Source organism: Rhinatrema bivittatum, chromosome 2, assembly GCF_901001135.1.
Source record: "Rhinatrema bivittatum chromosome 2, aRhiBiv1.1, whole genome shotgun sequence".
In the NCBI taxonomy this organism is placed as follows: domain Eukaryota; kingdom Metazoa; phylum Chordata; class Amphibia; order Gymnophiona; family Rhinatrematidae; genus Rhinatrema; species Rhinatrema bivittatum.
Window position 1 is genome coordinate 737,619,475 of NC_042616.1, and position 13,648 is coordinate 737,633,122.

General features: G+C 39.3%; 1 protein-coding gene across 1 annotated transcript in view; it reads right to left on the minus strand.

Moving 5' to 3' along the window:
• The window catches only part of NUDCD1 (NudC domain containing 1), a 358,283-nt gene that overhangs the window by 81,789 nt on the left and 262,846 nt on the right, over positions 1–13,648 (minus strand). The gene's annotated exons all lie outside the window — the stretch shown is intronic.

Below are 13,648 nucleotides of genomic sequence, written 5' to 3' on the forward strand. Positions count from 1 at the left end.
CATAGTACAGGGACAGTTAGGGGCAGAGCTGGAGAGTAAAGAAATCGAGCTATGGGCAGAAATAGAGTTAGGGGCAGAGCTGGAGAGTAAAGAAATCGAGTTAGGGGCAGAAATCGAGTTAGGGGAAGAGCTGGAGAGTAAAGAAATCCTGAGAAATCAAAACAGATAAAGAAAAACAGAGAAAAAACAACCCTTGGTTCACCTCTCAACTTAAAACAATGAAATCCAACCTTAGGAAACTGGAAAAGGAATGGCAAAAATCCAAATGCTCTGTAACCCTGCAAAGATACCGAACGCATCTCGCAGCCTATAAAAAAATGATTCTGAACACCGAACGCGACTAAAGTCAGAAGATAAAACTCCACAAATAACTCCAAGTCCCTGTTCAACATCGCAAGAAACCTCATAGACAATAATAACACCACCCCCTTAACCGAGACAAAAAAATTAAGCCAAGACCTAGCCATATTCTTTAAGAACAAAATAAGCAAAATAACTGGCACCATCAACAAATCATCGTTCACAGATGACAAAATATCCACAACAACTATAACACCATGGTTGAATTTCGAACCAATATCAAACACTGAAACAAAAAAAATGCTAAGAAAAATTAACCCAGCTCGACATGATCTAGACACAATCCCAACACGAGAGCTAAAGGAAATGGCGCACATCATTGCCCCAACCATAGCAGCAATTATAAACAAATCACTCGAAGAAGGTGAGCTACCAATCAAATTAAAAACTGCAACAATCAAACCAATATTGAAGAACCTAGATCCAGATGATCTGAATAATTACCGTCCTTTCTCAAACCTTCCACTACTTGCCAAGCTGACAGAGAAAGCGGCACTGATACAGCTTAATGAACACCTAGAAAACAACAAAATACTACATCCCACCCAGCATGGTTTCAGGAAAAATCGAAGCACAGAAACCCTGCTTCTCAACTTATCAAACAATATACTAAGAGGCCTCGACAACAAACTAAGCCACTTACTCATCCTACTCGACCTCTCTGCAGCATTCGACACAGTAGACCACAAAAACCTTATCTCAAGACTTGCAGATATAGACCTGTCAGGTAAAACCCTAGACTGGTTCTCTTCCTTCCTAAAAGACAGATACTTCAAAGTCACCCTCAACAACTACTCCTCCGATGTGATCCCACTTGAAACTAGCGAACTCAAGGGTCCGCCCTCTCGGCCACCCTCTTTAATATCTACCTACTCCCAACTCTGCCAACTCATCTCAAGTCTAGGCGTAACATATTATATGTACGCCGACGATATTAAACTCCTCATTCCAATAACCTCCACTATCGAAGATGCACTGAGACTAACAGCTAACTACCTTGTCTCAGTTAGAAACATGCTGAACCACCTAAAGTTATGCCTCAACATGAACAAAACAGAATGTATCCTCATAGAAAGAAAAAACGCAGGACAAATAACCCTCATGCATTCCTTACAAATTGACAACATTAGCATACAACTAAAGAACAATGTAAAGGACCTAGGCATTTGGATCGACAACGAACTAAAACTACAAAAAGAACATCGCAATGAAAACAAAGGAAGGCTTTCACAAACTTCACATACTCAAACATCTAAAACTGCTTCTACACCAACAAGAATTCAGAACCGTCCTGCAATCCCTTATCTTCACCAGCCTCGACTACTGCAACTCTCCCCTGATCGGTCTCCCAAAAACTGCATTAAAACCTCTACAACTACTACAGAATGCCGCAGCTAGAGTACTAACCGGCAAGTTAAAATCTGACCATATCTCCCCTGTTCTGAGAAGTCTTCACTGGCTACCGGTCGAAAAAAGAATCGAATTCAAATCTTTAACAATCTTACACAATGCAATATACAAAGCAGACAACACCGCCCTCAATAACATGATCCAGAAACGCAAATCACAACTCACGACAAGATTCACTAGTAAACTGCATCTAGTAATACCTTCTCTTCCTCTAGCAAAGCTTTCCAACACTAGGAACAGAGCCTTCTCCATTGTGGGACCGAAATTATGGAACTCCTTACCAGATTACCTAAGCTCACTCAGCGATATCAAATCTTTCAAAAAGGAACTCAAAACATGGATATTTAACCAAGCATTCAATGATGGCGTTGGTTAATTTGCTCACAACTGCTCTTACACATAAACACTCTCCGTTATGCACATACTTACCTCTAGAGACAACAACCCTCGTGACACCCCATGCCTACCCACAGTCTCCTAATTCAGTTACTCTTATTTATTCAATTGTTCTGCATCTCACTGCTTTCCGTGATCAGTTACTTCCCTTCAGTCCCAACGCTACCCAAGTAAGACAAACCTAAACTCTCACAGAGAATGAAGTACCCAAGTAAGAAAAATTTACCCCCCCAACAATTGATGAAGTACACAAGTCTTTACATGACATGTTAATCACTACCTGATTTTTCATTGTAAGTCCTTGCTCAGTAATATTGTTTAACAAAATGTTTAAAGTTGTTCAATTCTAATATGGTACATGGTTCTACTGTTATTAAATGTAATAAGTTGTTATCCTGTAAACCGGAGTGAAGGCAGCGAGCTATACTTCGGTATAAAAAAGCCAATAAATAAAGGGATGGATGAGGCAGAGCTCAATCTGCATACCAGTTATGTAGGTGAGGGCAACTTTCATCTTTATTAAGTTAGATTGGGGTGGAGTGGGATTTCATAAGTAAGGAAGTAGTAAGCCTTTCCTGGTTTTGTAGTATAATCCATGAGAGACTGTGTAAAACTTATTAAAACAGCAATGTGTTCCCAAATGTTGCATTTTGTTCTTTGTTCATCAAAATTCAATTAAAATTATGTTTAAAAAAACCAGAGTAAAATGTAATATTACATAAAGGATGAGGAACAATACAAAACTATTTACTAATTGCAGGAAAAAAAAAAGTTTGCCTCAGTGGTAGGGCAACAATACAAAATAGCAAAACTGGTGGTTATTATATTCATCACTATTTGTAAAAGCAATGAAAGTACATAATAGAACTGTTCCTACAAGTGCTAGTTAATACTTTGAATATTAAATGGCATCTAGAATTACCAAATATTACTTATAAATCTATATTAGTATGGGATTAACAATCATGAAAAATTAAACTTACCTAACTGTATTACTTCCCTTTATATACAAAATTTTAAATATATATTATGGAGACCTTCATACATAATGCCATTGATGACCAAATTTCAGGTCCTGTATTTTGTGACTGGCATGTAATTTATAATCATTGCTCTTTTGTGAATTTAGATATCCAGTGCAAACAATGTTTAAATGTCCAAAAATGTGAAGTACATATCTCTCTCATGAATTAATAGTATCATCTCCCTCCAATCAGGTAGCATTACAGCTCTAAAATCACTTCAGTCTTTGGCCATTCTTGCTTCAATACTCTTAAGAAAAGCCCAGCACGGTGTCTATGTTTCAAGCCAACTTCTGACCCTGCCTTGGAGGTTCATCTTCAACTGCATACTGGGAGTAAATCTGCACAGCAGAAACATGTGATCAATCAATCAATCAGCACCTTGATAAAATGGTTATCTGTGTCACATGAATTGAATTAATCATATTGATGTAATATGCACATATCCAAATGTTCATTATTGTAGTTTTTGGGTTTTTTTTTTAATAAAACATTCCTCCTTGAGTCAAATGGAGGCATGCTCATGTACAAGGAATATTAAGAAACAAGCTGTGAGATTTTTACCATCAGTTTATTCACAAGCAGTCGAGGGAGAATACTATAGATGCAACCAATGTGGTTTGTATGATCAAACTATTGAGAGACAATTCTGGAGTAGTCCTGGAGCGCAAGTTCAAGTTTGGAGGAAATTTATAATGAATTATCGCTCTGTTTTTTTTTTAACCTATGCATTGATGTGTCATTGTCACCAAGTGTTTGTGATTAGAATGAAGAGAAAAATAAGAAACGTATTGCACATTGAAGCTGAATATATATACATAGAAATTACAGGCTCCAATGATTTCTCACTATGAATCATTGTCCCTTGAGTTTGAGGAATTAAAATGGACTGTAACGGAGTATATCCCTGCAAGATGAAGAGGCGGCAATAGAAAGGTTGAACTAAATCAAGAAAAGCAAATCTGGATTCTCACTTTGCATGCGCTGATACCGGGGTGGCCAATTCCGGTCCTTGAGAGCCACAAACAGGCCAGGCCAAGCACTGCAAACAATGAAATCAGTGAATGCATATTCTTGTGGATATCATGAAAACCTGGCCTGTTTATGGCTCTCGAGGATCAGAGTTGGCTACCCTTGCACTAATTTTGAAAATCTTAATAGTGAATGGGATATTTTCAACATCTTGTCTTAATGACATTTTGTCCATTAAGTTAGTTTAAGTTTGCATGCAGTTCCCTCTGAAGATTTCAACTTTGCAATAAGGTGTTCTGCATGTCATATTTACTGAAGTATCTATGAATATCATATGCACTGATAATTTGAGGCCTCACTGACAAGTAGGATTATGACAATATTTCTACTGAGATTGGATTTAGAAATAATTTTGATTTACAGTGTTTTATTACATATATTTTAATCAAGATTTGAGTAGGAATGTTTTATAAAAAAATACAATAATAAACATTTGGAAATGTGCATATAACATTGATAAGATTAATACAATTCAAGTAACACTGGTATAACCATTTTATCAAGGTGCTGATTGATGATAACCACTGTGAGAGGTTTAAAAGATGTTTCTGCTGCAGAGATTAACTTCCGGTATGCAGCTGAAGATGATCCCCTGAGGCAGAGGCAAAGGCAGACATTGACTCAAAACAGACGCCATATTGGGATTTTCTTCTATGAGTATCGAAACAAGTATAGTAAAAAGATTGAAGTGATTTCAAGAGCTAAAACCCTGCCAGAGTAAAGAGAAATGATACTACTAATTCATGAGAGAGATAAGAACTTCACCTTGTTGGACATTTAGCACTATGTGCACTGGATGTTTATATTCACAGGAGACCAATGATTATAATAAATTACATGCCAGATTCAAAATACAGGACCTGAAGTTTGGTCATCATCAGCATGAATCATGAAGATCTCCATAATATATATTTATAATTTTGCATACTAAGAAGTAATACAAGGGTAGGTAAGTTTAATTTGAAGTGATCTCGAATTAGCAGACATGGCATTCCTCAAATATGGGGAATTGTTTACTAAAGTATGCCAAGGACAAGAATGGAGAACAGTCATGCAAGCAGATTTCCTGGACAAAAATCATTTCAATAGAACTGTGGGTATTTAGAAATGGATGAGCTTTTGAAGGTTTAGGTCCAGAGCTTGAATCAAGCCAGAGACATCATCCACACAGATGAGCCAACAACTGAGCAAGTGTCACTCCACTGACTTCAATGCCCTGCTGCCATTACAAACAATATACTTGCGTTAACTTGGGGCAGGCACTCTGGGTAACTAATGGTTTCTAAATACATTTTATTTATTTATTTATTATTTTATTATACCGAATTTCATGACTGGAATCACATCAACCCGGTTTACAATTAACAATGTGTGTAAGGCAGAGAGTAACTTAGTAATCAACATTCCCAATTCAAACTTCAAATACAGTAAGAGACTTCAAATACTATAACAATATTATGGATGTGAGAAAGTTACAATAAAACAGGGAAAATTAACTAGGATCTGGAAGGGGGAGAAACTGAACAAAGAATATTTACATTTCAGCCAATTGTATCAATTAATAAATATTTATTATAATATTGTATATATATAGTTGTATAGCAAAAATGAATATATATGATACAGTTGTGAAGGACAATAATATGGTGCTGTGTATGAGTGGGAAGTTGGTGGATTTTTATTTCAATCCAATTTTTGAATACGAGTTTGTGCTGATGGGTGGAGGTTTTAATCAAGGCCTGGGAATGCTTTTTTAAAAAGCCAAGTTCTGGCTTTTTCAGAACTTGAAGTTCTGAAAAAGATTCTTTAGAGCAATTCTAGAAGAGCCAATAGGATTTATGCCTTGTAATTTGTCTGAACGTCAATCATTTAAGTATTGCATTGGGGTGCACAGGGAAACGGTGCATGCACATTAGGAAAACAGACACTCAATATAATCACTTTTTCAGCGTGCATCTTATTGCATTGCCCCCCATTATGTGCAGAGTAAGACCTCTTGTCAACAATTGCTAGACCTACTCCATCTTTTACTGGTACCCCAGAAACCATGGACTCATTTTGTTATGGATTTCATTACTGATCTATGCCACTCCTCTGGGTAGTTGTTGATCGATTTTCCAAGATGGCCATTTTATTCCTCTTGCAGCAAACCATTTCTTCCAACATATGTTCCAGTTACATGGGTGCACTGAACATATTGTCAGTGACCAAGAAGTACAAGTCCCATCAAGGGTTTGGCGTGCCCTCTGTAAAAGGTTAGGCTTGACATTAGACTTTTCATTTCTGTCTAATGGCTAAATGGACAGGGTTAACCAGATTCTCGAGAATTTCCTTAGAGCATATGTGTCAGTCAGGCAGGATGACTAGATACAACTGCTTCCATGGGCAGAGTTTTGTTACAGTAATAGAGACATTAACTCCTCTGGGTCCTCTCCATTTTATGTCATGTACAGCAGACATCCTAAAATACCTATACCTCTCTACTTGTCCACAGAGACTCCATCAGCAGATCTTCTCTCTTTCAGTTTGCAAGAGATTTGGAAGAATACTCAGATTCTCCTCTTACGAGCAGCTGACCATTACAAGAAGTTTGCTGACAAAAAAATCATATACCAGCATCTCAATTTACTCTTGGAGGTGTGGCTCAGCACTAGAAACATCTGTTTCAAGGTATCCTCCTTCAAATTTGCTCCTAGATTGATCAGACCATATCAGATCATACGACAGCTTAACCCAGTGACCTATAAAGTCAAGATTCCTACTTCCCTTTATATTCCTAACTCCTTCCACAGCTCCCTACTTAAACCATTTTTTTCAGCAGATATTTTATTTATTTAGAGTTTTTTTATATACCAACAACCGTTTGCACATCGTATCGGTTTACAGATAACTTGTAACATTTTGGCAGTGCCATTATATGGAAAATAACTATGCGTACAGAAAACTAACAAAATAACATGGAAACAGTGTAACTATTTACAGAATTCAATGGTAGATCGACCAATGCAGATAGTTCAAGAGAGCCCTTTCTCCCACTCCTATCTTGTTTGTCCCTGATGTAGAGTTTGAGATCAATGAAATCGACTCTAAGGTGGTGAGAAACAAACTTTGCTGCTTAGTTGACTGGAAGGGTTATGGCACCAAGGAAAGGTCATGGGAACCAGTGGACCTCAATGCCCTGTTGTGGATCAAGAGATTTCATTGCTTTTTTTCCCTCCCATATTCCTAAGGAAAGAGGTCTTGAAAGGAGCTCTGTGGAGAGGACTTTGAGGGGAGGGGTGGAGGTACTGTAATATGCTGCTAACCATGGGGTGATGTACACAGTCCGTGTCCTGTACCTCATGGTCCTGAGCCCAGCGCTATGTGCTGAGGGCTCCCAGCATGGCTCTTGGTGTCCTGCTCCTTTGCTATATCCTGCTGCTCTGAGTAAGGGCTGTAGCAACTTACTACATATTTCAACCTTTTTCTCCTTTCCCTTGCATCCTCTTCCTTCTATTTGTTTGCATGCCCCTCAGGGCCAGTTTCCAAAATTTCCTGTGGTACAGACTGATGACAGACACTGCTCTGAAAAAAAGAAAGCTCATTCCTCTGGGCAGGTGCCTGAGCAACTGGTTTTATTTCTTCGTTCCTCTGCATCTGGCTGTTCCTGATTCTGACTTCCAGTTGAGTCCTGGCCTGGTTTCTGATCTTGTTTCCATCTGCTGCCCATCCTGATCCTTGCTTGTCTCCAGCTTCTGAACAGACCCAGTCTACCTCATCCTTGTCTGCCTGACCTTGTCTCTGCCTGACAATTCTGTACCATGCATTAGCCCTGTCTGTCAACAGTCTCAGGGTCCATTCTTCCAAGCTCGTGACAGATTTCATTTTTATTTTTTCATTAAATTAGTGTTATAAAGTGATTTTTTTTTGTGAATAATTACAAATTGGTAAATGATTGGTGCTGTTGGCTATTTATGATTCAGCTTAAAACCCATTGTGAGGAATAAGGTTGTAGATTTAATCTATGGCAAATTTGTTTCTACCACCCTTATAAAGTTTATTGTTGAAATGTCAAATGTAAGTATTAAATTCTTTTGTACTATGTGATTTGGCAATTATTGAGCAACAACAATCCATTTTTTAAAAATTATATTCCACCTTTCATGACATTTCAAAGCAGATTATATTCAGGTACTATATTTTTTTTTTCTCCCTCCAGAGGGTTTACAGTCTAATAGGGTCATTCATCAAAATGCATTAGGCCATTATCGCAGGCATTAGGGCCATAACACCCACGATAATGCCATAACACATGCGTTATTTATCGCGTGAGGTTTTGGTGGTGGACTAGGGTTTGGGGGCATCATAATATCAAGCTAGGGCGAGAGAACATTGTAGAAATCTCATCTTTGTGTATCTTTACTCATTCCAAATCACATCCAGTCTTCACTGATGTGTATTGTGCTGTTTGTACGTCTGATTGTATATGTAAAACTGGCCCCAAAACCCTAGTCCACCACCAAAACGAGTTACTAGATGACTCTCCTATAGTGGTATAAATAGTTGACTAATATGAGAGCCTTATAAAGCGTGTTGCTCGCCCGCCCCCCCCAATCTTCCTCTCTCCCCCTCTCCAAATAAGACAGTGTCAGTCTGGGCACTTCACTGTTTGTGGGGTGCAATAAAATAACTATGCGAAACGCTGAAATAGCGCTCAGTGCGGTAACTCTAAATTATCATAGCCACATCCCTTTTCATTATCGCGGGCATTATTCATGCGAAACTTATCACATTTTGATGAATCTAGGCCTGAATTTGTACCTAATGTAGGGTAAGTGACTTGTCCATGGTCACAAGGAGTGACATCAGGATTTGAACCCTGCCTTTCCTCATTCTCAGCCTGCTTTTCTAACCAGTAGCCTGCTACCCTCATTGACACCATCAAACAATTCGTGTGCGATGATAATCATACTTACCTTACCTGTTAAAAGCAGAGATGTATTTTTCTTTTTAATCCCTTACAACCATGGGGCTGAACACAAGCATTAAATGGAATTTATTTTTATAAACACTCTTTTTGTGTTTTGATTGTGATGAGAGAATTTGTTAGGTCATTATTTTGAATGGGGACTTGTCAGTATGGTAAGTGTGTTATTCATCAATTTTGCCACCTGAGTCATTGTTTTTATACCAACCATTTTTGATATTACCTCAGTCATGCATTAGAACTGTGTAACTTGGCTTCTGTTTAAGTAAGATCTATCGTGCTTGCCAGCATGCTGTCTCAAAGACCCTTGATAATTGGTTTTAGTTATATATTTTTTTCCATCGATTGTGATCTTGTTATGTTTGATTTTTAGTATACACAGTGAAGTCGATCTGCTGGATGCAGGCCAACTTTGCATTTTTGCGCTATAGGCATTGTTTGCCTTTTTAGATGCGTTTTGTTCCTTTTCACTATTTTTTATTTGGGTAGTTTATTCTCATCATAATTTATCATATTCATTCACATATTTTCAAAATTGAAATCATACATACAAACATACAAGGAGTATACAAGTTGTTTTATTTTATAGTCTGTGTTTTTAAGTATATGGTTACATTTTTGTGTGTCTATTATTTATCGTATTATTTTTTTTTTTTATTTCACTACACATTGGTATATATGGCTTTACGTGTCTGAAATAATTTTAAATGTATTTATATGTATTTGTTTATATATGTTTTTAATAGCCCGTGAAGCAGCTCTATTGAGCGAAACTCGGCCTGAGTCGGGCTTGCCTGATGCTTAGTGCTGAATCCTTGGTGTTTACCGGTTCTTTTTTCTTGGTTGCTACTGCAATATTGGACCGGTTTCCGGTTTGGTTTTTTTGGACCTCTGGAAGTTACAGACCACTTGTGCTATCCCACAATGGTGTCAGTTTGGGGATTTCTGCACTACGTGACCACACAGGCAAAAACCCACACCTCCAAAAGAGGAAAAGAGACTAGGGAAAAGAATAAAAGTTTTTTGTGAAATTCCTGCCCAAAGAATTATTTTACAGACACATTGCTGCTAAATGTATACAGAGCACTGAGAAGAGTAAAACAGTGTGGCTCAGACAGAGCACAGATGTAAAATAGCTGGAAATCTTTTTTTGTTTTGTTTTAATATACAGAATTGTATCCTGAGGCCTGAAGGCAAATTGATTTAAAATAATATTATTGCAGGTAAGGAGCAGCCTGCAATAGGATTAGAAAGGATTTCTACAGTGAGTTAGCACTGAGCGAGCAGGGTTATATTTCTCTTTCCTTTTCTCCTGCTCACAAAAAAAAAAAAAAGGAAGAGTTGATCTTGACGTGGCCCTTTAGAAGCAAGCCAGCCTGCTCTGCACTAGAGCACAAGTAAGCCAAAATGCAAGCTCTGCTTCAAGCCCTCCAGGAAGGACAGAGGCAACTGGAAGAGAGTGCCATAAGGAGCCAGGTTTCTTGGGCATGTGCCTGGAAAGAATAGAAGTAAGGTGTGCATTCTTAACTGCCATCCTGCCAGAAGTAAGGCCGGGGAAGGGCTCAATGCACCTGGAAGCAAAGGAAATTCAGCAGCCTAATGAATCACTTGACTGGTGCTCTACCCTCCAGAGGGATAAAAGTTCAGATGTAGAAGAGGAAGATAATGATAACAAAGGTGCTAGGGCAGGAGAGGCCTGTGGACAGCGCTACAGAAACGTCTGGTGAAGAGCCAGACAAGACAGTGAATGCACTTTTGGAACAGAATGAAAAAGTAAAGCCAGAGCTGCAAGAACAGGCCCAGGTGAATGAATCTGCACAGAATGTGGTTCAGGTTCAAGGAAACCCAGGATGGAGCCTTGCAGTGTGGGCCTCATTGGAAATGGGGAAGAGCCAAACCAGCCCTGAAAGATGTAAAGTCAAAGTGAAGAGGCAGAAACGATGGCTGCAGGGAGGCAGCACAAAGAGGCCTGAAGAGGCCGTGATAAAGACTGGAACTGAAGTAGAACCTGTAACAGTATTTAATGAAGAAATACAAATCAAGGTGCAAGAAAATGGGAAATTACCACTTAGGAGTCCTGAGGAAGAGCTGAGAATTTCCCTGGGACCACAACAATTCCCCAAGGAGTGCAAGTGAGTCCTCTTGGAAGGAGTTCCAGAAATAATCTGCCTCAAGGACAAAAACTGCAACTCGTCGCTTCGGTTCGACTCATGTAAAATAAAGAATGGGGACACTGGGCAAAGAGCACAGTGGCTAGTGGTGAAAGATGGGACATTTTTAAGAGTATCCATAGCACGAAGGAAACGTGGGAACTCTGTAGCCCTTCCCCCAAGTCTACGGGGTGAGAAGTCCAGAGAATAGAAAACACATAAAGCTTGCTTGGTTTTGGCCTCCCTGAAAGCTATCCAGGTTGGGTAAAAATGCTTAATTCAACAGGTCAAGCTGGGGGGGGGGGGGAATAAGCATCCCTAAAAAACCCTCCTTAAACAGTATGGGTCAAGGCATCTAGCCTGGTCCACCTTAAAAGCCAGACAGATAAGTGGCTTTGTGGGAGGGTCCCAAACAGAAAGAATAAGGGCGTAGGCCCACGTCTCCAGGAGAAGGCATCTCCTGATGCACCTCTGTCCTGAAGGTAAATGCTGAACGTGAATGTTGCTGAAAGCAAGCTGATTGTGTTGAACTACTGGCTTGTGAAGAATACATTTTATGTAAGAAGACCAAGACCAGAGTTTCTCTGTTCTCTGGGAAGTTACAAACTGCTTGTGCTATCCTACATAGGACTAAAGTTTTCCACAAATGGAATACCACAGGGATCAGCATACTAGGTAGGGCCCGCGCAGTTTTATAAATGACCTGGGAACAGGAACAATGAATTAGGTGATCAAATCTGCAGATGACATCAAATTATTCAGAGTTTTTAAAACAGAAGGACCTTGCAAGCCTAAGAAACTGGGCATCTGAATGACCAATGAAATGTAATGTGGAAAAGTGCAAAGTGAAGTACATAGGAAAAAATAATCCCAACCAAAAGGTACCCAATGCCGGGTTTCATACTAGGAATCACCACCTAGAAAAAGGACCTTGGAGATCTTGTGGATAATATATTGAAATCCTTAGCTCAGTATGTGGCAGTAGTCAAAAAAAGCAAATAGGAATGATCTGAAAAGGAATGGAGAACAAAACAGAAAATTCCATATCACCTCTCTATCAATCCATACTTTGATCTCATCTTGAGTACTGTGGGCAGTTCTGATCGCAGCCATCTCAAAAACAATATAGCAGAAAGATAAAAGGTGCAAAGAAGGGCAATAAAAATGATAGCGAATGGCTTCCCTATGATGAGAGGCTAGGGCTCATCAGCTTAGAAAAGAGATGGCTGAAAGAGGATATAAATAATGTTTATAATATCATGAGTGGGGAGGAACAGGTTATTTACTCTTTCAAATACTAAAACAAGGGAACACTCCAGGAAACTAACAACCAATTGAAAACAAATTGCAGTATGTATTTTTTTTCCGCTCAGTGCACTATCAAGCTCTGGAATCTGTTGCCAGAGAACATGGTAAAGGTGACTAGCATAGCGGGGCTTAAAAGAGTTGTGGAGAAATTCCTGGAGGAAAAGTCCATAAAACATTATTAGCCAGGTAGATTACAGAAAGCCATTTCTATCTCTGGGAGAGACTAACAAAAAATAGATCCACTTTATGGGAACTGCTGGGCACTTGTGTCCCAGATTGGCCACCGTCAGAGACAGGATGCTGGGCGCAATGGACCTTGGTCTGACCCAGCATGGCATTCTTTGGGTTCTTGATGTCTGTTTACTTCCACTGATACAGAATACTGTTTGTTATAGGCTCCTTCCACCTTTAAACACAACCCAAACATCTGTCTACTCTCACAGATGCAGGCACTGTTTGCTATGGTTTCTTTGTGCTATTAAAACATGGCCAAAAGTCTGTTTCACTGTCAGACAGAGTCACTTTGCTAGAGTCTTTTTACACCTTGAACCATAATCCAAATACCTGTTATGGACACTTGGAACTTTTAAACACGTATCAAGTACTCTCTAAGAGCCTTCCATCAGGTGAGTTGGCCTTGACAGCCCTCCAAATCCATTCTCTGACCCTGGACCAGAAAAAAGAAGCTCTCTCTTCCCCCCTCCATATCCCTATCTCCCACCACAGACCTTTTCTAATGCCTGGCGTGTGAGAGGAATCCCAGTCTGCCTGTCTTCTCAAGACTCCACCCCAGATCCCTACTCTGGTGTTTGCCTCAAATGTTCCTCCCTGCAACAGGCTTTTCCCCTGAGGATTAGTCTGACAAAGCCTACCTGAATTCTGCTCAATCGAGGTCTCAATGCCTCTACATTTAAAAAGAGTAATACTTGTCGTACGATTCAGATGCTTCTTTTCATGCATGCTGCTTTGCAACAACAGATGGTGGCACCTTAAATTTCCATGAA